Source organism: Bos grunniens, chromosome 11, assembly GCF_055505025.1.
Source record: "Bos grunniens cultivar Pamir isolate PY7600 chromosome 11, Bosgru_T2T1.0, whole genome shotgun sequence".
NCBI lineage: Eukaryota > Metazoa > Chordata > Mammalia > Artiodactyla > Bovidae > Bos > Bos grunniens.
In genome coordinates this window covers 102,090,122-102,112,119 of record NC_141175.1, presented here as the reverse complement: position 1 = coordinate 102,112,119, position 21,998 = coordinate 102,090,122, and the positions used below count along the sequence as shown (strand labels likewise).

At 50.5% G+C, this 21,998-nt stretch overlaps 1 long non-coding RNA gene across 1 annotated transcript; it reads right to left on the bottom strand.

Moving 5' to 3' along the window:
- Positions 1 to 328: 328 nt before the first annotated feature.
- On the bottom strand, positions 329 to 20,754 carry LOC147363709 (uncharacterized). Its single transcript, XR_015137380.1, has 5 exons — positions 19,569 to 20,754; positions 13,988 to 14,352; positions 12,955 to 13,061; positions 1,495 to 1,630; positions 329 to 721 (listed from the first exon to the last, which is right to left on the bottom strand). It is a non-coding gene; the product is annotated as an uncharacterized LOC147363709 (long non-coding RNA).
- Between the last annotated feature and the right edge of the window lie 1,244 nt (positions 20,755 to 21,998).

Here is a 21,998-nt window from a genome sequence, read left to right as displayed (position 1 = left end):
TGGGTTCGATCCCTGGATTGGGAAGATCCCCTGGAGGAGGAAAGATCCCCTGGCTACCCACTACGGTATTCTTGCCTAGAGAATCCCCATGGACACAGGAGCCTGGCAGGCTACAGTCCATGGAGTCACAAAGAGTCAGACACGACTGAAGTGACAACAGGCATGCATGGATATGATACAACAAATATTATGTTTTCATAAATCTGTTTGTGAGATTAGCAGTGTGCCAGACACGATGAAATATGCATCAACATCTATGACGGCCTCTTCTGAGCATTTCAGATAAATCTTGACCTGTGAGAGTATTGTGGGGCTAGACTTGCAGGACCAGGTGACTCTCAAAGCTTCTTCTCCATTACAGTGAGATGTTAGCAAAACATTTTTTTTTAATGGAAGCTTATCGCTGGGGTCTCCGTGTCCTGCACTTTCACCCTAGGAAACTCATGTTTCCATCTGCGTGCCCCACCACTGTACACATCCTCCAAACCCCTCCATGTTGGTCCCCCCCGCCAGGCAGCCACCCAGACCCTGGGGTCCATGCGAGCTCTCGGGTCGGCGCCTGCAGCTGGCTTCCTCATGTGTCCTTCTGAGAAGACGATCAGCATAAGGCATGTGCCTTCCCCGACCCCAGGCTCCCACCATGGTCCTTCTGTCTTCCAGCATCCAGTAAATCAGGGGTCCCCAACCTCCAGGGTCTGATGCCTGATGATCTGAGGTGGAACTGATGTAATAATAACAGAAATGAAGTGCACAAGAAATGAAATGCCCTTGACTCATGCCAAAACCATCACCTTCTGGTTTAAGGAAAGACTGTCTTCCACGAAACCGGTCCCTGGTGCCAACGAGGTTGGGGACCACTGCAATGAACATTCACATGCAGAGCATGAGTCAGTTCCACTGGAGACCCTCTCTCCCACACACACCCACGTTCTCTCTAACCTCTTCCTCTTCCTCATTCTCTTGAAATTCATTGGAGTTTCTTCAGGAAACACCCTATCCACCTCCTAACCCTCTTTCCCTTTGGGAGCCAAACGTGAACCAGAATCAAGGGCAGATGTTGCACAAGTGGTGTTGGGGATCTGGGTCCACCTGGGAGAGACGTGCCCGCCTTTGCCATGGAGGCAGATGCAATGACACTTCCAGGAGCGCTGGCTCATCTCCAGGAGCCCCTAACTGCTCAGTCTATTTCTCCAAGGAAACCTGCTTTCCTCAAGCACTAGCATTCAAGATGAACTTCACAAACATGATTTCCTGCAATGTGATTTGTTTTTCTGTTGTCTTCTGCAGAGACAGCCTTGATGGTATGGCTATATTTCCCAGAGCAGTGCATCCGGATGCAGCTCGAGATGTCTGTGCACTGGTCTACAGGGTAATCTAAGCTCCTTTTCGTGCAGCGTGCTCTTGATGGAGAAGTGTGATCTGAGTGCCAACCACTCACCCTGCACTGGGAGGGGGTCACCTTTGGTGAGTCACCTCACCTCCCATCTGCCTCACCTCTGGTTCCAGCCTGTGTCCTGGGGACCAGCCTCACGCAGGTGTGAACAGCCAGCTTCTTGCCTGGCCACACCTGCTTTGGGTCTTCTCTCTGATGCTGAGGATGCCCATGGAAAATGTCTCACCCACACATTACCTGAAAGTGCAAAGTTAATGCCTGTGAGGGTGGGAGGGGAGGCCATGCTTCCCCCTGCAATGCTCAGGGAGAGGGCTCTGAATCTTATTCCAGAAGGTTCTTCAGAGCCCCAAGGAGCAACATCCAGTGACCCTTTGCAGCACCCAGCTGGATCACACATCTCTCCCCTTCCTTCTCCCTCACGCCTGCTTCCTGGGACCACCCAGTTTATTTATATAGCCCCAAATTAACCAGTCATATCAGACCTTGTCTCAGGATGTATTTTGCTGGGAAACCAGGAAGAGATTTCTTCTTCATGCCCCCACCTATACACATGGACTAGCTGGAGAACCAGGCAGGAAGGCAGCTTCTCAGCACATCTGTAAGTGTGTACGCTCAGTCTCTCAGTAGTGTCCCACTCTTTTTTGACCCCATGGACTGTAGCCCACCAGGGTCCTCTGTCCGTGGGATTTCCCAGGCAAGAATACTGGTGTGGGTCACCATTTCCTTCTCCAGGGGATCTTCCCAACCCAGGGATCGAACCTGTGTCTCCTGCATGGGAAGGTGGATTCTTTACTGCTGAGCTACCTGAGAAGTCCCTTAAGTGTGACTGTGGCCCGTTTCATTGCTCTGGGCATTGAAACCAGAAACCTGTTTGTGACAAGCCCCAGAAGAGCTTCCATGAACATAAAGACAAAGGAAGAGCAGGTTCTTGCTCTAGAGTGAGACATAAGGCAATTTCTTATATACTTAACTTGAGCATAGACATATAAAACGATCTCTGGGTAATATAAACAGATTCTGACATCAAGTTTCAACTGTCTGCGCTGCCAAAAGTAAGAACGTTATTATTGGCACGTGGAGAAGAGCCGGCCTCTGTTCTAAGCTGAGCCAGATCCCTTGGCTTCAGCATTTTCTCCTCTCTGGACTTTGCTTGTCCTGCAAAGTTTGCACTGGGACATCATTTCTGCCACCAGGTTCAGAGTGAGCCTCGGCGGTTTTACGGGAGGGACTGCAGAGAAGATTTGGTTCCCCTAGGACTCTGCTAAGGGCCTCCCTCCATGTGGAACACCCTGTCCTGGCCACCCGACAGCCTGCACAGCCTGGGCCCCTGGCTCTCACCGTCTCTGATCCCTCGCTCCCCACCTGAACTGTGGCCAAGACCCCAGATTCATCCTCTGCCTCTTTGGAGGGAAGAGTGTCTTCCTGACCAGGGTCTGAGCTAGGAGGGATCCCCCAGCGAGCAGGGGTCGACCTGTCCTCTCTCATTCTGTGCTCAAATCACCTTCCCTCCCCGCCACAGTGTGGACTTGGCATCTCAGTACTTCCTGCCCGAGGTCCTGTGAGCTACAAGGAGATGGAGGCAGCCCTCCTGGTGGCATGTGGGTCCCTGGGCACCAGGTGAAGTGAGCTGATGAAAAGAACGTGAAGCGGGATAAAAGGGAATGGGAAAGGGCCGGGGGGGCCGGGGGAGGACGGACCTTCAGGCAGCCAGTCATTCCTCTCTGGCTCTGTAGACAGCCTCGTGCAGGTGCTCGAAAAAGGGATGGGAGGGGAGAGGAAAGCGGAGATGGGCAGAACTGAACCTCTTAGAAATGGTCTAGTTCCGCCGGCTAGAAAGTATGTAAGATGTGAATAAAAACCCCGTTGGGGACGGAGCCTGCAGCAGGCAGGATGCTTTCTTACCCCTCTTCACCGCCCCCTGCACTTCTAGAAAGTTCAACCTTGGAGTTTCCTAATTACCTGGGGGTGGGGTCACCTGGTTCTTTCCAAGGTAGAAGCGGGACGTTGGCTTTAGAGCGCCACCTGGAGGCCGAAGGGGCTCAGTACTCAGAGGGGCTCGGGTTCTCTTATCCGCTCTAGGGAGACCAGGGGCACCTCAACCTCGCCACGCCAGGGCAGGCTCAGGCACAGCCAGTGCCCTTTAACACAATCCGGACTCAGGGAAAGGCCGGCAACCCCAGACCTCTCAGAGCTTCCTCTGGATTTTTTGGATTCTGTTTTTTTCTTCTTATTTAGTCCCACCAAATGCATTCCAACCTTACAGACTCTTACAACTCAAGGCTGCCGCTGCTGCTGCTAAGTCGCTTCAGTCGTATCCGACTCTGTGCGACCTCATAGACGGCAGCCCACCAGGCTCCCCGTCCGGAGTTGCTTATTTTTATGAACTGAGTCAACACAGAAAAGTGGGAAACGCACACTTCTTAACCCAAATGCTATTGCTTCCCTTGATTCTTTTAAGGAGATTGTGGGGAGAAATATCAACAACCTCAGATATGCAGATGATACCACAAAGCGGAAGCGATTTAGCATGTACACACACAAAGACTAGCTGAGTTCCTGTCTTTGGTACATGTTCCCATGGTGCTCTGAAACATACACACAGAGGTTGTTCACATTCCCACCTTTGTTTAACATCCATCTTCCCCATAGACTGTAAATTCCTTGAAGGCACAGCCATGTCTCACTCACTACTGTTCCCAGGCACTTGCACACTGTCTGCGTTGGTTTTCAGGACCAGAAATGGACAGAACTGGTATCAGGTTTTCAGCTGATCACAGGAAGGGACACAGAGCTTCCAGGGGGTTGAAACCAATTTAGGGTGTATCTTCATGTGTCTCCCTCACTCCCACCTCAGCTTTTTCTGATCATGCCCCTCCTTGAGCTCTTCATACTGGTCAGAACGGCCATCATCAACAGGACCACAAATAACAAACGTTGGTGGGGATGTGGAGAAAGGGGAACCCTCGTACATCGTGGGTGTGAATGGAAAGTGGTACAGCCGCTATGGAAACAGTGCCTCAAAAAACGAAACATAGAATTACCCTATGACCCACAATTCCACTTCTGGGTATATACCTGAGAAAAATGAAAACACTGACTTGAAAAAATACATGCACCCCAGTGTTCATAGCAGCACTGTATACAATTGCCAAGATATGGAAGCAAACTAAGTGTCCACCAACAAATGAATAAATGGAGAAGATGCAGCAGATACACACACACGTATATATACGTGTATATATACATGTATGTATATTCCCCGGTGGCTCAGCAGTAAAGAATCTGCCTGCAACGCAGCAGACCTAGGTTTGATCCCTGGGTCAAGAAGATCCGCTAGAGGAGGGCATGGCAACCTGTTCCAGAGAATCCCATGGACTGAGGAACTTGAAGGGTTGCAGTCCATAGAGTCGCACAGAATCGAACACAACTGAAGAGCCTGAGCAGTACATACACACACACACACACACACACACACACACACACACACAATTTTGTTATTTGCAGCAACATGAATGGACTTGGGGGACATTATGCTAAGTAAAACAAAAGTCAGGCGGAGAAAGGCACTGTATAATATCACTTATATGGGGAATCTACAAAGTACCATAAACTAGCAAACATAACAAAGAGGAAGCAGACTCACAGATATAGAAAACAAACTAGAAGTTACTAGGGAGGAGAGGGGAGGGGCAATATAGGAATAGAGGATAAAGAGGTACAAATTATTGGGTATAAAATAAGCTATAAGGATAGATCAGACAACACAGGGATTATAGCCAATATTTTATACTCTATAGAGTATAACCTTTATGTGAATCTCTATATTGTATACCTGCAACTTATATAATGTTTCTGTACATCAATTATACTTCCATAAATTTAAAAAAAAGAAAGAAAGAAAGGCCTTTGAGTTTTAGGAGGCTGCCAGTCACATGGGTTGACCCTGGAGTACTGGGAGGATTCAGAGCCTTGGGACGGGGCCAATCTTAGAGGTGAATCTAGAGTGAGAAGAAGCCTAGTTTTCCAGGCAGAGTATGGCCATTGACGGAGGGATGCAGCTAAGAGATGAGCGGCCACCCAGCCCAGGTTAGGAGGCTCGTGGGTATCTCAGGTATCCTGACAGCTGAGCAGAGCATGGGCACAGGGAACCCAGAGAGGACCCTCTGCAAACACTGACTCTTATGGCAATTGGTCAGCAAATGGCAAGACCTCATCCACCAGCTGGTGGCACAGGTGGGTCCTCACCCCTGCCCAGGGCTCCACACCACACAGCAGCCCCTCCACCTCACGCGTTATTCCCCAGATAAGACACGCGGCGACGTGACATTTTCTTCTTTGCAGTCACTTGAAAGTACTGTTTGTACCAACATTTGCTGAAGCTGCAGCATCTTAGCAGGATTTATGCCAGGCATTGCTTACATTCTCTCTGTCGCCCCCTGGAGGTCCGTCCTCCCCTCAATGCCCAGAGACCATGGAAGGTGAGGACTTGACTCTCTCAAGGTGACAAGGAGGGCTCAGTATCTAAGCCAGGGCCCTGAGCCTGAGACACTAACGTGCCCGCCTTCTTGAGGAGAAGAGAGCTCTAACTGGGTTTAAAGTGCGTTTGTGTGTGCTGTGTATGTGTGTGTACACATGAGAGTGTGTGAGCATGTGAGACCTCTGTGTGTGTGTAGATTGTGAGTGTGTGAGACCAGGTATATATGTGTGATTGCTAGTGGTGTGCTGTGTGTGTGTCCATGAGTGTGTGGAAGCGTGTGAGAGCCATGTGTGTGCGAGTGTGTGAGACCAGGTGTATGTGTCTGCTCTTTGTATACATGAGTGTGTGAGCATGTGAGAGCCGTGTGTGTGTAGACTGTTTGGGGACCAGGTGTATGTGTGTGATTGTGAGTGTATATGTGAGTGAATTGTGTGAATGTGTATGTAAACCTGAGATTATGTATGCGAGTGTGTGAGGCTGGTATGTGAACATGAGTATGTGTGTAAGTGTGTGAGCTCGGGGCAGTCAGCCAGGGCCCAAGCGCAGCCCTCCAAGGGGCTCCTCACAGCTCCTTGGACTTGCCAGCCCAGGACACCCACACCATGCCCAGGACCGAGCGGAGTCCTGCGCCCAGGGGCTCCGAGCCTGGCTCAGTGCCAAGCCTCGCCTCGCCTCACGCCTCCTCCACAGAGCCCGGGCACAGCACCGAACAGTCAAATATTTTCCTTTTCTGTCATCGCTAACGATAGCTCCATAAGTTCCCAGATCACTGCCTTCTCTCATTGCCATAATTAGCAATTTTCTGATATCATACAAGCACTGGTTAATTATTTCCTAGGAGACAAAGCAAAGTCGTGGGATGTTGCTGTGCAGTGGATACATTCTGCTCCCGAGAGAAGCCCAGCGCTTATGTGTCAGTCACACCGCAGGGTGGGCCCCAGAAGGGCACCGTGACCCCAGGGGGTCCCAGCCCCGCTGTTCACCGATGTGTCAGGCGGGCCCACAACATCCCTGGCCAGGGTCCCAGTAGGACGAGAGGAAATTTGCCCCCACCCCCTCCCCAAGCCACCTGTGCCGTCCAGCATCATCCCCTCCCTCCGTGTTCCAACCCAGCTCGCCCGTCTTCACCCCCACCCTTAGGGCCCTTCCCTGTGTCTGCTTCTCCCCCCAGGGACCAGGGGAGCTGAAATCCCCTCCCGAGGGCAGGGCCTCCAGCAGTGGTCTGGACACAGGCCGCTGAGAGTTCTGGGGCACATGGTCACACGGGACGCACCGCAGACCCTCTAAGTAGCTGGCTGGGTGAAAAGAAGGAAAACCACCTACAAGGCTATTTTTGTCCGGGGTAATTCTAGAGACTGGAGCGCACACTGGGTTTGGGTTTTCTTGCCTGCCTTACTCAAATAACAACCCCAGTGGCGTCTTCCTTTTGCCAGCGAAAAAGTCCCTTCTCGGTGGGAGGTTTGGGCTTCTCTGTTCCCAGAACCCAGCAGGGGCCACAGGTGTGTCGTCCAGGTGCCTCCAGACAGACGGGATGCTTTCATCTCTCCCTGGCCCCCCCCCGCCCCCACTCCCCTTTACAGGGGGCTCTGAGAGGGTCTCTTGCCAGCCACATCCTGTTTGGTCAGGATGCCTTCACCTGAGCCCTGCCACCCAAACCCCCACCCCAGCTGGGGTGTCAGGGCTGTGCTGGGCTGCTTACATGTGACCCGTGTCCTGAAGGCCCAGGCATCTGGCTGCTCCCTGACAGTCTGGCCACATGACCTGGTTTCCTGGGACAGCCCCGGCTGACACCTCCTGTCCGGGATGAATGGTTAAGAACTCCAGAGTGTCACGGTTTGGACCACAATGACGGTCCCCCTACCTGGTAAAGGGGACTTCCCAGTGGGAAAGAATCCACCTGCCAATGCAGCAGGCGCAGTTTTGATCCCTGGGTCAGGAAGATCCCCTGGACAAGGAAACGGCAGCCCACGCCACTATTCCTACCTGGAGAATTCCGTGGACAGGAGCCTGGAGGGTTACAGTCCATGGGGTTGCAAAGAGTCGGACATGACTTAGCAACTGAACGATAGCAACCTGGTGAGGAAGCTTCGAGCGCCAGCAGCGTCTCCTTCGCCCCTAAAGTTTGGCCAGCCTGGAGCACCTCCACCCCTGCTGGAGAGGGGCTGGAAGTCCTTCTGGAAGCCCGAGACGAGCCGCTGTGGGCTGAGGAGAGCAGGCCGCCCCCGGGGCAGAGACCAGCGAGGCCATCGCTTCACACCCAGCATCTGTTCAAACCCAGTTCAACCCTTCCCGTGACACTTGAGTCCTGGAGCCCTGCTTCATGTCTCCAGCTGAGGCGTCCTTCTCTGAGCCTGTAAATCCAGCCTGAGCTCCTTTAGCCTCCCTTGGCTCTGAGGGGCAATGTGACATCAGGCAGGTCACCTCCCTGCACTAAGCTTCCCTTCACCCACCTGTAAAACGAGAGTGCTAACTGCAGATGCCCCACAGGCTTCACTGCAGATGGTAAGTGCAGCCATGAAATTAAAAGACACTTGCTCCTTGGAAGGAAAGCTACGACAAACCTAGACAGCGTATTAAATAGCAGAGACATCATTTTGCTGACAAAGGTCTGTATAGTCAAAGCTATGGTTGTTCTAGTAGTCATGTATGGATATGAGAGTTGGACAATACAGAGGGCTGAGTGCCAAAGAATTGATGCTTTTGAACTGTGGTGTTGGAGAAGACCCTTGAGAGTCCCTTGAACAGCAAGGAGATCAAACCAGTCCATCCTAAAGGAAGTCAACCCTGAATATTCATTGGAAGGACTGATGCTGAAGCCAAAGCTCCAATATTTTGGTCACCTGATGTGGAAGGCTGACTCATTAGAAAAGACCTTGATGCTAGAAAAGATTGAGGGCAGGAGGAGAAGGGAGCAACAGAGGATGAGATGGTTGGATGGCATCACCGACTCAATGGATATGAGTTTGAGCAAATTCTGAGAGATAGTGAAGGATAGGGAAGCCTGGTGTGCAATATAGTCCATGAGGTCACAAAACGTCAGACACGATTTAGTGACTGAACAACAAGTTCTCCCTTCCTTTCTAGACTGTAAGCACCTTTTCCTTAAAAGGCAAAACCCAGAGTTATGTGTCGAGTAGACTACATGCTGGTGTTTCACAGCCGCGTCATCAAGGCCCAAGCCAACAGAGAGCTGGGTGTCATCAACCCATTTCACAGGTGGAGAAGAGGAGGTTCAGAGAGGTTAGCTTATTGGCCCAGGTCGCACAGCTTAGCAGTTAAAAGATCAGGGATGGTTTTGAACACAGGCCCTTCCTCCAGCTTGTCACACAATCCCATCTCCCGCCACAAAAACCTCACAATGACAAACAAACCTTTCGTCTGAAATCTACTGCAGGTTAGCCATGAAAGTGAAAGGAAGTGAAAGTGTTAGCTGCTCCGTAGTAGTAGTGTTAGTTGGTCGGTGTTGTCTGACTCTTTGTGACCCCACGGACTATAGCCTACCAGGCTCCTCTGTCCATGGGATTCTCCAGGCAAAAAGACGGGAGTGGGTCGCCATGCCCTTCTCCAGGGGATCTTCCTGACCCAGGGGTGAAACCTGGGTCTCCTGCATTACAGGCAGACTCTTTACTGTCTGAGCTACAAAGGAACCCCAAGGTTAGCCATGGAGGTGTACAATGGATGACGTTTAAAATCAGCTGTGCTCTTCAAGAAAAATCAAATGGATTCCAGGCATCAGCTGAAGAGGACAATCATTTACACAAGCCAAGAAACTTTAAGAGCTTCAGCCAAAATCAATAGGTCGCTGCTCCCTATCTTCTGGCCTTGAGCGTTGAGTCTGCTCATGACCGTGACTTCTGGATCGAAGAAAAGATGTTCCAACAAGGTCTGCTATTTGCCAAAAGGGCCCGGGGATGTTGTTTCCAGGCACAAGGATTTTCGAGTCCAGAGAGGAAGTCTTGCCAGTCTGTCCTCGGCTTTGCCACTTCCCCTCTGGGCCTCAGCGTTCTCCTCTGTGCAGTGGGCCTGCAGGAGCTCTGCTCCAGGACCCCTGCGGCCCCTCCTCTCAGGGACCCCTGAGTCACTCGTCTTAGATGCTCAAGGTCTCCTCTGCTGTCTAGAAGGTTTCACGAGCAAGTAGTAGTGTAGACTGATTGGTCCCTCCCCAAAGACACGTCCACGTCGTAATCCCCAGACCCTGTGAATGTGACCTTATTTAGAAAAAGGGGAGTTTCCCTGGTGGTCCAGTGGTTAAGACTCCGAGATCCCAAAGCAGGGGACCCATGTTCGATCCCTGCTGGGAGAACTAGATCCCACGTACTGCAACTAAGAGTTGGCATCTTGCAGCTAAGATCTGGCACAGCCAAATTAAAAAAATAAAAAAGGGTCTTTGTGGATAAATTAATTTCAGGATTTTAAGATGAGATCATACTGGATTACCTAAAGGGGTCCTAAATCCAATGTCGAGTATCTTTTAAGAGACATGTAGAGGAGAAGGCCACGTGAAGACTGAGGCAGGGGCCTGGCTGATTTGGCCATGGATCAAGAAGCACCATCAAACCCCACCCAAAGCCAGAGGAGGCAGGGAGGATAGTCTCTCCCACAGCCTCCAGGCCAACCCAGCCCCACGACACCTTGATTCTGGATTTCTAGTTTCCAGAATTGTGAGGGACTAAGTTCCCGTGGTTTCAGGCCATCCATTTTGGGGTAACTTGTTACAGGAGCCGTTCAGAAAGTGGATACCAAGAGTCTTTTGTGAACACAGCCCGAGGGCATGCGTGTCTACTCTCCAAATATTGGTACAAGTCGCTTCATGGGTAAAGGTTTCTGGAAGGAACTGCTGGGTGGAATCACCACCCGAAATCAAGGTAAGCCACTGCCTGTTAGAAAACCTGCGGATGATCTCCAGTAAAAGGCACAGGGGCTGAACAAGTCCCTCCAGCCACTGGGTTAGTTCCCACCTTCCCCGAACACTCCCACCGCCCACCGACACGGGCAGCCGGCCCTGGGCTCCCCTCGGATGGCTGAGTGGTGTCTCTCCTGCTTTCCCTGCTGGTCTGCGGAAAGCCCCGCCTGCCAGCCCTCCTCCTTCTCAGCCCAGCTCCTGCCCAGCACAGCAGGCCCTGCCGACCACTCCACCCAGGCCTTGGGGACTTTCTTACGGCGAGAGCCCGGGTCCTCGGCAGCCCCACTTCGCCCCATTCCCTGGCACAGCTGGCCCTCCTTCCTTTCTGAAACCCCCCAGATCCTGGTGACATGACCCTCCCGGACTCTCAGCTGACCTGTCTTCAACCACCTTCCCAGTTTCCATCTCCTCTGCTCCCAGCATGGTCCTCTCAGGCCTGCCCAGCCTCAGACTCACCTGGGGCAGGTGAGGGATTGGTTTATGTCACCCTGCCTGGGCCATGGGGTGTCCAAACATTTAGTCAAAATTCCATAGCTATATACACACGTGTATATGAAATATATGTATATATTTGCATATATATGTATATACACATATATTGTATTCAACTTCCCTCATGGCTCAGATGGTAAAGAATCTGCCAGTAATGCAGGAGACCTGGGTTCAATCCCTGGGTCAGGAAGATCCCCTGGAGAAAGGCATGGCAACCCACTCCAGTATTCTTGCTTGGAGAATCCCATGGTCAGAGGAGCCTAGCGGGCTACAACATGGGGTTGCAAAACAGGGTTGCAAAGGGTTGGACATGACTGAGCGACTAACACTTTCACTTCATATAGGTATACGTATATATACACATATATGCATATATACATTTAATGCTGTGTGTGTGCTTAGTCACTCAGTCATGTTCGACTCATGGACTGTAGCCCTCCAGGTTCCTCCATCCGTGGGATTCTCCAGGCAGGAATACAGGCGTGGGTTGCCATTTCCTTCTCCAGGGGATCTTCCCAACCCAGGGATTGAACCCATGTCTCCTGCATTTCAGGTGGATTCTCTACCACTGAGCCACCGGGGAAGGCCATATATATAAAATCAGGAGAACCATGATGTCAGTAGTCGGTAGGATTCTCGAGCGCTGCCTCAGACCTAATGAATACACATGTTTGGAGGCACCTAGGAATCTGCAGGCAGCTCAGCAGCTTCTTATTCTCCTATAAAGGAAAACAGCTGAGCTTCGTGGCCAGTAGGGAGTTTCAGGGCTCAGAAGCCCCTCTTTTTCTCAGTCAGCAGGGTCCCCTCTTCCTTCACCCAAAGAGGCCAGGATGGGGTCCCCAGGAAAGCAGTTAGACTAGACCTGGCAGGGCAGCCTGGGCCTGGGGGCTGCAGGCTTGGCTTCCATTCAAGCCACTGAGGCCTCCCAGTGGAAGTCAAGAGACGGCCCATCTCTGACACTTTCAGCAGCTTTCAGGAGGATTGCTTTCTTACTGTTGACTAGACTCTGCGGTCATCAAAATCAGCCTTCCAGGAGCACTCAGCCAAGTGGTAACACCGCCGAAAGAGAAAGACTCTTCTTCCTTGTGGGCTCTTCGAATCTGGTTGATTGAAGCCAAATGCTGCCACCACCACCAACCCCGCCCCCAGCTGATTTCACACGCGCACAGGTGAGACCACCACCCACAGGAAGATGACGTCCACTCCTGGGCCAACAGGCAGGCTCCCCGATAACGTCTGGGCCGAGTTTCTTTCTTTTTAACTTACGTTATTGAAGTATTGTTGGCTTGCAATATTGTGTGAAGTTTCTAGTGTACAGCAAAGTGATTCAGTTATACATATATGCATGTTCTTGTTCATATCCTTTTCCATTATGGTTTATCGCAGGATACTGAATATAGTCCCCTGTTATCCGTCCTATAAGTAAGAGCTTGTACCTGCTGATCCCAGGTTCCCAACCCATCCTTCCCCACCCCACCCCCTCTTGGCAACCACAAGAGGTTGCCTCCTAGAATTCTCCACCTGGATGCTCAGCCTGCATTCCACTCAGCATATCCAAGCCCGCTTTATCAGCTCCCTTCCCACGCTCTTGTCCGAGTCTATACCTAACTTTGGTTAATGGTAGCACCAGTCACGCAACTGTTCCTGTTAACAATTCCATTGACATATTTTCTTCCCTTCCTCTCTTACCTCCCACACCTGGTTGGTTACAGGATCTTGTCTGAGTCTCCCCTCCTCTCTCTGACCTTACAACAGCCAGACTTGGCTCAGTCCCCGTCACTTTCTGCCTGGATTCCCTATAAAAAAGGAGAGCTCTTTAAGAGGTTGTAGGTAGATATCCGGGCTTCCCCAGTCGCTCAGGGGTAAAGAATCTGCCTCCAACGCAGGAGAGGCAGGAGATGCAGGTTTGATCCCTGGGTCGCGAAGACCCCCTGGAGGAGGGCACGGCAATCCAGTCTAGAATTCCTGCCTGGAGAATCTTATGGACAGAAGAGCCTAGCGGGCTATGGTCCATAGAATTGCAAAGAGTCACACACGACTGAGGAGACTTAGCATGTGTGCACAGGTAGAGTTCTAGCATCAGACTAATCTAGGTTCAAATCCCAGCTCTACCGTTTACTGTGTGACTTTAGGTGGGTCAGTCAACTGCTCTAAGCCAGACAATTTCCTTATGTGGAAAATTCCTATTTCATAGGGTTCTGATGAGGATTAAATAGGACAGTGTTTAGCTTAGACCCTAGCACAGTGAGTCCATTCAAGGAACACCTGAACTAAATACCGTCTGTTCTCCTGGGTAGACGAGGCCTTCCGCAGCCTGCATGTGGCCCCTCGCGCTCCACTGGAGCCCCCCCATGCGTTTTCTCACACTGCTTTGCTCTCTGCCTGGAGCACCCACTCCGTTGTCCATCCAGTTAACGCAGATGTGTCCTTCACAAACAAGCTTGGGTGTCACTTCTTTATGATAACATGTCAGGAGCTTGAAATTGGCTGGGCTGGGAGTATTTACACAAAGGAAATTGGCAAACACGGCAAACCAGGGGGTGATCTATTATTTGCATGATTGTCTAGACTTGAGAAAATACGACAAACATGTTAATAATGCAGACTAAATGTAAAAGAGGGCTGTGCCTGTAACGATTACACTGCAAATAGCTCAAAAACTGAGCAAATATTCTTCCAGTATTTGCAAACTGTTATCTGCTTCAGCAAAGAAGTTGCTTACCTCATTGACAAATGAGTGACATACATCTTCGTTGGTTCACTTTGCCGTGTAAACAATAGACATTTATGGGGAGGTTTTATTCACTTAGAATGATATGAGTGAGTTCTCTGCCAAATCAGATTGTATTATGCACTTATCTGTCACCTGATTTTGTGACACTGGTGTCGGTGATAAGATGATAAAGACTAATTGTAGATTTTGCAAGAAATAGTGAGTCACTCAGAGAAGGCAATGGCAGCTCACTCCAGTATGCCTGCCTGCAGAATCCCAGGGACGGGGGAGCCTGGTGGGCTGATGTCTGTGGGGTCGCACAGAGTCGGGCACAACTGAAGCGACTCAGCAGCAGCAGCAGCAGCAGTGAGTCCCTGAAATTACAGGTATAAGCTGAAAAATAAAGTTGCTTAAAATCTATATCATTTCTAAATGTAAACAACAAGATCACAAACAGAACATTTTGTAAATCTTCAATTGGTCTCATGATTTTCACTCACAGTGTAGAATTATTTTTCAGTTTCTAGTCCCAAAATGTCAAATGACATGGGACCTCCCTGGTGGCTAAGACTCTCCTCTCCCAGTGCCAGGGAGCCAGGTTCGATTCCTGGTCAGGGAACAAGATCCCACATGTTGCAACTAAACATTACACATGCCACAAGGAAGCAATGAAAATCAAAGATCCTGCGTGCCCTGAGTGCCACAACTAACACCCAGAAAGGTCGAATAAATAAATACTTAAAAAAAAAGAAAAATATTTTTAAAATATCAAATGACAGAGAAATTGGCTAAGCTGGTTACATGCAAGTAAGATGAAAAGAGATAGAAAATAACAAAAACAAAAATCATGTGACACATTGAAACCCCTCCATTTATCACATCATTGTTGAGGTTTGACCACAGGGTGGCTAAAGGTACGAGAGTTCCAGAAAAACATTCTTAGAAGTCTGTGTGGATCCACTAGCTATATAGGTTCTACAGTAAAGAGTACTGTGTATTTTACATTTGTTTTAGGTTGTGTGCTGGGCATCCTAAAATATTCACATGGATGAGAACTCCTTGCAGCTGTATGCAGCTGCCAGACTTTGTACTGGGCGGTACGCATTCCTGGGATGCCTTTTACAACTTTTTACACAGAGGGAAAACACAAATGCAGTAAGTTAGACACAAAATGTGTTGAACTTGAGTGTAGTCCTCAATGTATTGGGTTGGCCAAACAGTTTGTTCAGGGGGGACTCCGAACAAACTTTTTGGCCAACCCAATATATCTGTTCATACAATGGAATACCACCAGCAATAGAAAGGGCTGGACGTCCTGGGCAGGGAAAGACACGAATGTAGCACAGAGGTGCAGTGAGTGGGAGAATGGGCATGGAGGCATGCGTCCTGAGTAATCATCTGAAGCTCATCGCCCCTTCCCTGAAGAATATAACACTCTTGCCGGGGTCCCGGGTTCCAGATGATTTGCAGCTGACTCCAGGGTTGCCATGAACTGACAATGCCAGGATGTCTGTGGTGGCAGAGGGCCCAGTGCAGTCCGCCAGGTGGGAACTCAGGCTTCATTCACCTGCCTGCACAGGCCTCTTGGGTGAGGATTAGCTGCCTGGACCCTCCGGGGAGAAGTCCAGCTGGGACGCCCAGAATCCAGCCTCCATTCCTGCCGTCCGTCCACGTCTCGGAAGGAGAGTCCCCAGACAGGGTAGGGAAGAGGGCACAAAACGGCCCGGGAAATGACTACCGGACACTCTCACGTCCCTCTTCTCCATGTTTGACTCAGGCAGGAGGGCAGAGAACCATGGGGGCGACTTGGGCGGCGAGGTTCCGTGGTTGACCCCCACTCCCGTCTGTCCTTCCTGAGTCTGGGCAGGTCCTCAGAGGGAAGGGCCCACCTGGCGGGAGAGCCGAGCATGCAGAGCCCTTGCTTCCCAGAATGTGGGTCTTGGGGAGCAGCGGGTGCCCCAAGGTCGGATCTCATCTTTCACCAGGAAGAGACAGGAGGTCACATACGGCTACCGCCCAGGGGCTCAGCTGCCTCAGGCCCCTAGTGGGAAAGGGCTGCTCTTCTGTGTAGGTGCTCAATCCCTAGGATCTACTGAAGCCCACAGCCCAGCACTGACCTTGAGGCCAGTGAAGGAAGCAGCGTGTGCTTGGAAACTTAACAGTGCAACCAAAGATGGAGAAGCCAAAGAGCACCCACCGAGGGCCAAGCCTTTGCTGAGCCCACCCGCACCGGCCACCCGCACCGGCCACCCGCCCGCCCTGCCTGCTCTCATTGCTCTGCTGGGAGCAGGCTCCTGCCTTTGGGTCATGGGCACCAAGACACAGTAGAGACTCTCCCCTTAGCATCTACCCTTCCACTCCAGGAGGCGAGCACTCTGCTTGTGCTTTTGAACCAAAGAGAATTTGCTCCCCTGGAGAAAATGGCCACGTGTCATCAATACTTAGAGCTAAATGGTACATCCATGTGTCCTATTAAAAAACAAAATCAGGGCTTCCCTGGTGGCTCAGCGGAAAAAATCGCCTGCCAATGCAGGACACACGGGTTTGATCCCTGGTCCGGGAAGATCCTATGTGCTGCGGAGCTACTAAGCCGGTGGACCACGCCCACTGAGCATGCATGCCCTAGAGCCTGTGCTCCACAACCGGGGAATAGCCCCCACTCACCACAACTAGAGAAAGCCGGTGCAGAGCAACAGAGGCTCAGCACCGCCAATAAATAAACTAAAAGTTAAAAAAAAATACAACAAAACATCTCTAAGTGCTAAGGAGCTCTAAGCAGCCACCAACTTGACTGAGACTCATTCCACCGATGGGTCAAGGCTTTGGGGTTTGTGGGTTCCGAAGCTACTTTACACATCTGGCTATTGAGCCCATGAAGGGTGTCAGGTCCCAGTGGAGATGGGTATTGAGTTTAAAATCCATACTGGATTTCAAAGACACCACACACACGAAAGTGAAATAACTCATTCTTAATTTTATATGGATGATATATTGAATTAACAAACCAAGTTAAATAAACTATATTGTTAACATTTATTTTGCCTGTTTCTTTCCATTTGTTAAAAGTATGACCACCAGCTTACCCATGACTTGTACTATGGCTGATATTCTATTCCAGTTTTAAGGGAACGTTTCCCCACATATTCCAAGGGAATCAGGCTTTTTTTTTTTTTTTTTAAACTTTACACTATTGTATTGGTTTTGCCAAATATCGAAATGAATCCGCCACAGGTATACATGTGTTCCCCATCCTGAACCCTCCTCCCTCCTCCCTCCCCATACCATCCCTCTGGGTCGTCCCAGTGCACCAGCCCCAAGCATCCAGTATCGTGCATCAAACCTGGACTGGTGACTCATTCCATATATGATATTATACGTATTTCAATGCCATTCTCCCAAATCTTCCCACCCTCTCCCTCTCCCACAGAGTCCAAAAGACTGTTCTATACATCAGTGCCTCTTTTGCTGTCTCGTTATACAGGGTTATCGTTACCGTCTTTCTAAATTCCATATATATGCGTTAGTATACTGTATTGGTGTTTTTCTTTCTGGCTTACTTCACTCTGTATAATAGGCTCCAGTTTCATCCACCTCATTAGAACTGATTCAAATGTATTCTTTTTAATGGCTGAGTAATACTCCATTGTGTATATGTACCACAGCTTTCTTATCCATTCATCTGCTGATGGACATCTAGGTTGCTTCCATGTCCTGGCTATTATAAACAGTGCTGCGATGAACATTGGGGTACACGTGTCTCTTTCAATTCTGGTTTCCTCAGTGTGTATGCCCAGCAGTGGGATTGCTGGATCATAAGGTAGTTCTATTTCCAGTTTTTTAAGGAATCTCCACACTGTTCTCCATGGTGGCTGTACTAGTTTGCATTCCCACCAACAGTGTAAGAGGGTTCCCTTTTCTCCACACCCTCTCCAGCATTTATTGCTTGTAGACTTTCGGATCGCAGCCATTCTGACTGGCGTGAAATGGTACCTCATAGTGGTTTTGATTTGCATTTCTCTGATAATGAGTGATGTTGAACATCTTTTCATGTGTTTGTTAGCCATCTGTACGTCTTCTTTGGAGAAATGTCTATTTAGTTCTTTGGCCCATTTTTTGATTGGGTCATTTATTTTTCTGGAATTGAGCTGTAGGAGTTGCTTGTATATTTTTGAGATTAGTTGTTTGTCAGTTGCTTCATTTGCTATTATTTTCTCCCATTCTGAAGGCTGTCTTTTCACCTTGCTTATAGTTTCCTTCGTTGTGCAGAAGCTTTTAAGTTTAATTAGGTCCCATTTGTTTATTTTTGCTTTTATTTCCAATATTCTGGGAGGTGGGTCATGGGAATCAGGTTTTAAAAAATAACCAGAATAGTAAGAAAGCAAACGAAAAACTTTATTTCAGTGACCTGGACATTCTAAGGGCTTCTCACCAAGGATGGTGGGAGTGGGGGCGCTGGTGCTGGCAGCAAGGGATGCACTGAGGAGAATTTAGATGACAAAATCTAACCAGGGATCAGTCTGCTGTTTATTATTGCTACTATGTTGCTCCCGCAGTGACAGACAGTTCCCAGAGTGCCAAACCCCTCCCCAGGCGCACACGGGGACTTACCTTTGGGACACTCGGTTCTGCTGCCCGCCGCACCCCTGGGGATCCCCCTGCCACGTGGCACACAGCCTGCCCTCTGCTTTGGTCAACAGCGACAAGGATCAGTATCCAGCCTGGACCCTCCCGGGGACCACAGGCTGACCTCCTCCCTGCTTCGCCCTGACCCTCACTGGTCAGGCACTCTCGTCCTGCTCCCAGGGCCTGTACCTCTTTCCACCAGCCCGCAGGGGTCGAGGAAGAGCAAATGCCCTTCTCAGGGGTGAGGGTCCACTGCACGGGGACCCCTGGGCTCACAAATGCTTCTGTTGCCCCCATGAGCTGGGTGCTACACCGAGTGCCCTGGAGCTACCAAAACCACAGGCTTTGCAAAGCGTTCTAGTAGCCAGGGTTCTCCTGAGCAACAGAACCAACAGGATGTATAGAGAGAAAGAAAGAGGCTCATTAGAAAGAATTGGCTCAGACTTCCCTGGGGATCGAGCGCTTAAGAGGGCTTCCCAGGTAATGCTAGTGGTAGACAACCTGCCTGCCAATCCAGGAAACATAAAAGACACGGGTTCAGTCCCTGGGTCTGCAAGATGCCCTGGAGAGGGGCATGACAACCCACTCCAGTACTCTTGTCTGGAGAACCCCCAGATAGAGGAGCCTGGCCAGCTACAGTCCACGGGGTCACAGAGTCAGACACAGCTGAAGCGACTGAGTGTGCACGCACGTAGTGCTTAAGAATCCACCTGTCGATACAGGTTCAATCCCTGGTCCGGAAAGATCCTACAAGCCATGGAGCAACTAAACCCATGCACCCAACTACGGAGGCCACATGCTGCAACTACCGAAGACTTCGAGCCCTGAACCCATGTCTAGCATCAAGAAAAGCCACCGCTCGCTGCAACTGGAGAAAGACCACATGCAGCAACAGAGACCCGGCACAGCCAAAGATAAATAAACAAGCAGTTTTTTAAATTATAAAATACAGAATTGGCTTACGTACTGGAGGCTGTCAAGCCCAAAATTTGCAGACCCACTGTCCTAGGTCAGGTCCAAAGGCTGGAAGCTACGTAGAACCAAGAGGAGCTCATGTTCCAGTTTGAAGACTTCAGGTGAGAGGTATTCTCTTTCACTGGGGGTGGGGGTCATCTTTTGTTCTACTCAGGCCTGCAGCTGATTGGAGGAGGCCCCACTCACATGACTGAGGGCCCTCTGCTCTACTCACCATCCATCAATCAAACGTTAATCTTGTCCAAAAACACCATCACAGACTCACTCAGAATAATACCTGGGCATCATGGCCCAGCCAGGTTGACACATAAAATGAACCCTCATAGCTCCTGAGTGCTGGAGAAGACTCTTGAGAGACCCTTGGACTGCAATGAGATCAAACCCGTCAATCCTAAAAGAAATCAGTTCTTTGGAATATTCATTGGAAGGACTGCTGCTGAAGCTGAAGCTCCAACAGTTGGGCCACCTGATGCAAATAACTGACTCATTGGAAAAGACCCTGATGCTGGGAAAGACGGAAGGCAGGAGGAGAAGGGGATGCCAGAGGACATGAGGGTTGGGTGGCCTCACTGACTCAATGAACATGAGTCTGAGCAAGCTCTGGGAGTTGGTGGTGGACAGGGAGGCCTGGTGTGCTGCAGTTCATGATGTTGCAGATTCGGACACGACTGAGTGACTGAGCAACAATCGAGCTCCTTACAGGAGAGCACCAGGGCAGAGATGAGAAAAGGAAGAGGCGGCTGCATGGGCTCAAACGCTGAGCTGCACCACTCCTGTTGCACAACCTCTCTGGGCTGGTGCCCCTTCCACAGACCACACCCACCTGTGGAGAAGCACCCCCACCATGCTCAGGGCCGTCCTTGGCAATAACTGCTGCTGCTGTTAGCTTTACACTGTGGCTGGGATGGTGGTCCCAGGAGCCGGGAACAAGAGAAGACTGAAGGGTAAGCCAGGGAAGGAGCCCCAGGGGAGCCGGACATTCTAAGTAAGCTCAAAATCACTTCCCATGGCTTTGTGGCTTATTTTCTTTCATTTGCCTCTTAACTTTTATATCTAGGACCTTTTGAAGGTAAAAATTTCATCAGCTTCCCAAAATGAGTGCAAAACCTGCTTTTCCTGGATGAAGTCCACTTCTGTGGGTCAGGTAGCCAGCAGGCTGGGAGCGCCTCCCTCCACCAGGCAGGGCATTCCTCCCACTCCTGAACCTCCCAGGGCCCAGGTCCTTCTAAACCTGTGTTTACTCCGGGGCTGCTGAGCTCAGATCATCTCCCGGCTCTAATCTGAGCCCTTCCCGGCTGAGGTCTGAACTGATTCGACAGAGTGGCTACACAGGCACTGAAGCTAAAAATAGGCACCTTTTCAGAGCGAGAGGAGGCAGAGTCCTTAGAAGTCCCACAGCGGGAGAAACGCAAGCCCTGGTCCAGGCCCCGGGGGCCGCGGGTGGGTGAGCGCGGGGGTCCACTGAGTATTTATGGAGCAGTTATTGCGCACGGGGTACTGGGGTCGGCGGGGGCGGGGTTAGTTCTTCCTTTCCTTGGGGCTCCCGGAGGAAGGACTCACCCATCCTTCCCCGGGCTCCTTGACAGACGCACTGGTTAGGCCTTAGCATCCGCTGGGCCCGTCCAGTAGTCACCGTGCTCCACCCCCTCCTCTGCTTCTTGGTCCCTAACCCTAATTCTGCCCCTCCTGACCAAGTGCACCGAAAGTCGCTTCAGTCATGTCCGACTCTGTGCAACCCCATGGACTGTAGCCCGCCAGTCTCTGGCCGTGGGATTCTCCAGGCAAGAATACTGGGGTGGGTTGCCATGCCTTCCTCCAGGGCATGGTTCCTGACCCAGGGATCAAACCCGAGTCTCTTACATCTCCTGCATTGGCAGGCGTGTTCTTTACCAGTAGCGCCACCTGGGGAGCCAAGTGCAAACACGCCCATGCTCAGATGGAAATGCAGCAGGACCCTGTGGTCCCCGCCCACCCCCTCTCCCTCATGTCCTCAGCCTGCCTTTTGTCTGTGAAAAACTTTAGCCAAAGAATAAGTTTAATCAGAGAAGTGAGAAAATGCAGAAACAAAGGAAAACGAAATAATAATAGTCATTAAGCAAAGTTAAGGACCTTCAGCTCCTTCTCAGAGGCTATAGATAATATTCTGAGCCATACCCTGTGAGCTGTCTTATAGATACTGAAACCTCCACCAGGTGGAAGAAGTTAATTACATGATGACCAGACTGTAGCCATGACGTGAACTGCCACACTCCCAGAACTGGCCTCAAAGAAATGGGAGCAAGCCGACCCTGTAACTGAAGACTAACTGTACCTAAAAAAAAAAAAAAAAAAAAAGATGACTCTGGTCAGACCACTGATGACCAGTTTGAAGACGGCTGTCAGAGGCGACATGCTGTTTCTGCATGTACCCACCTCCCTTTGC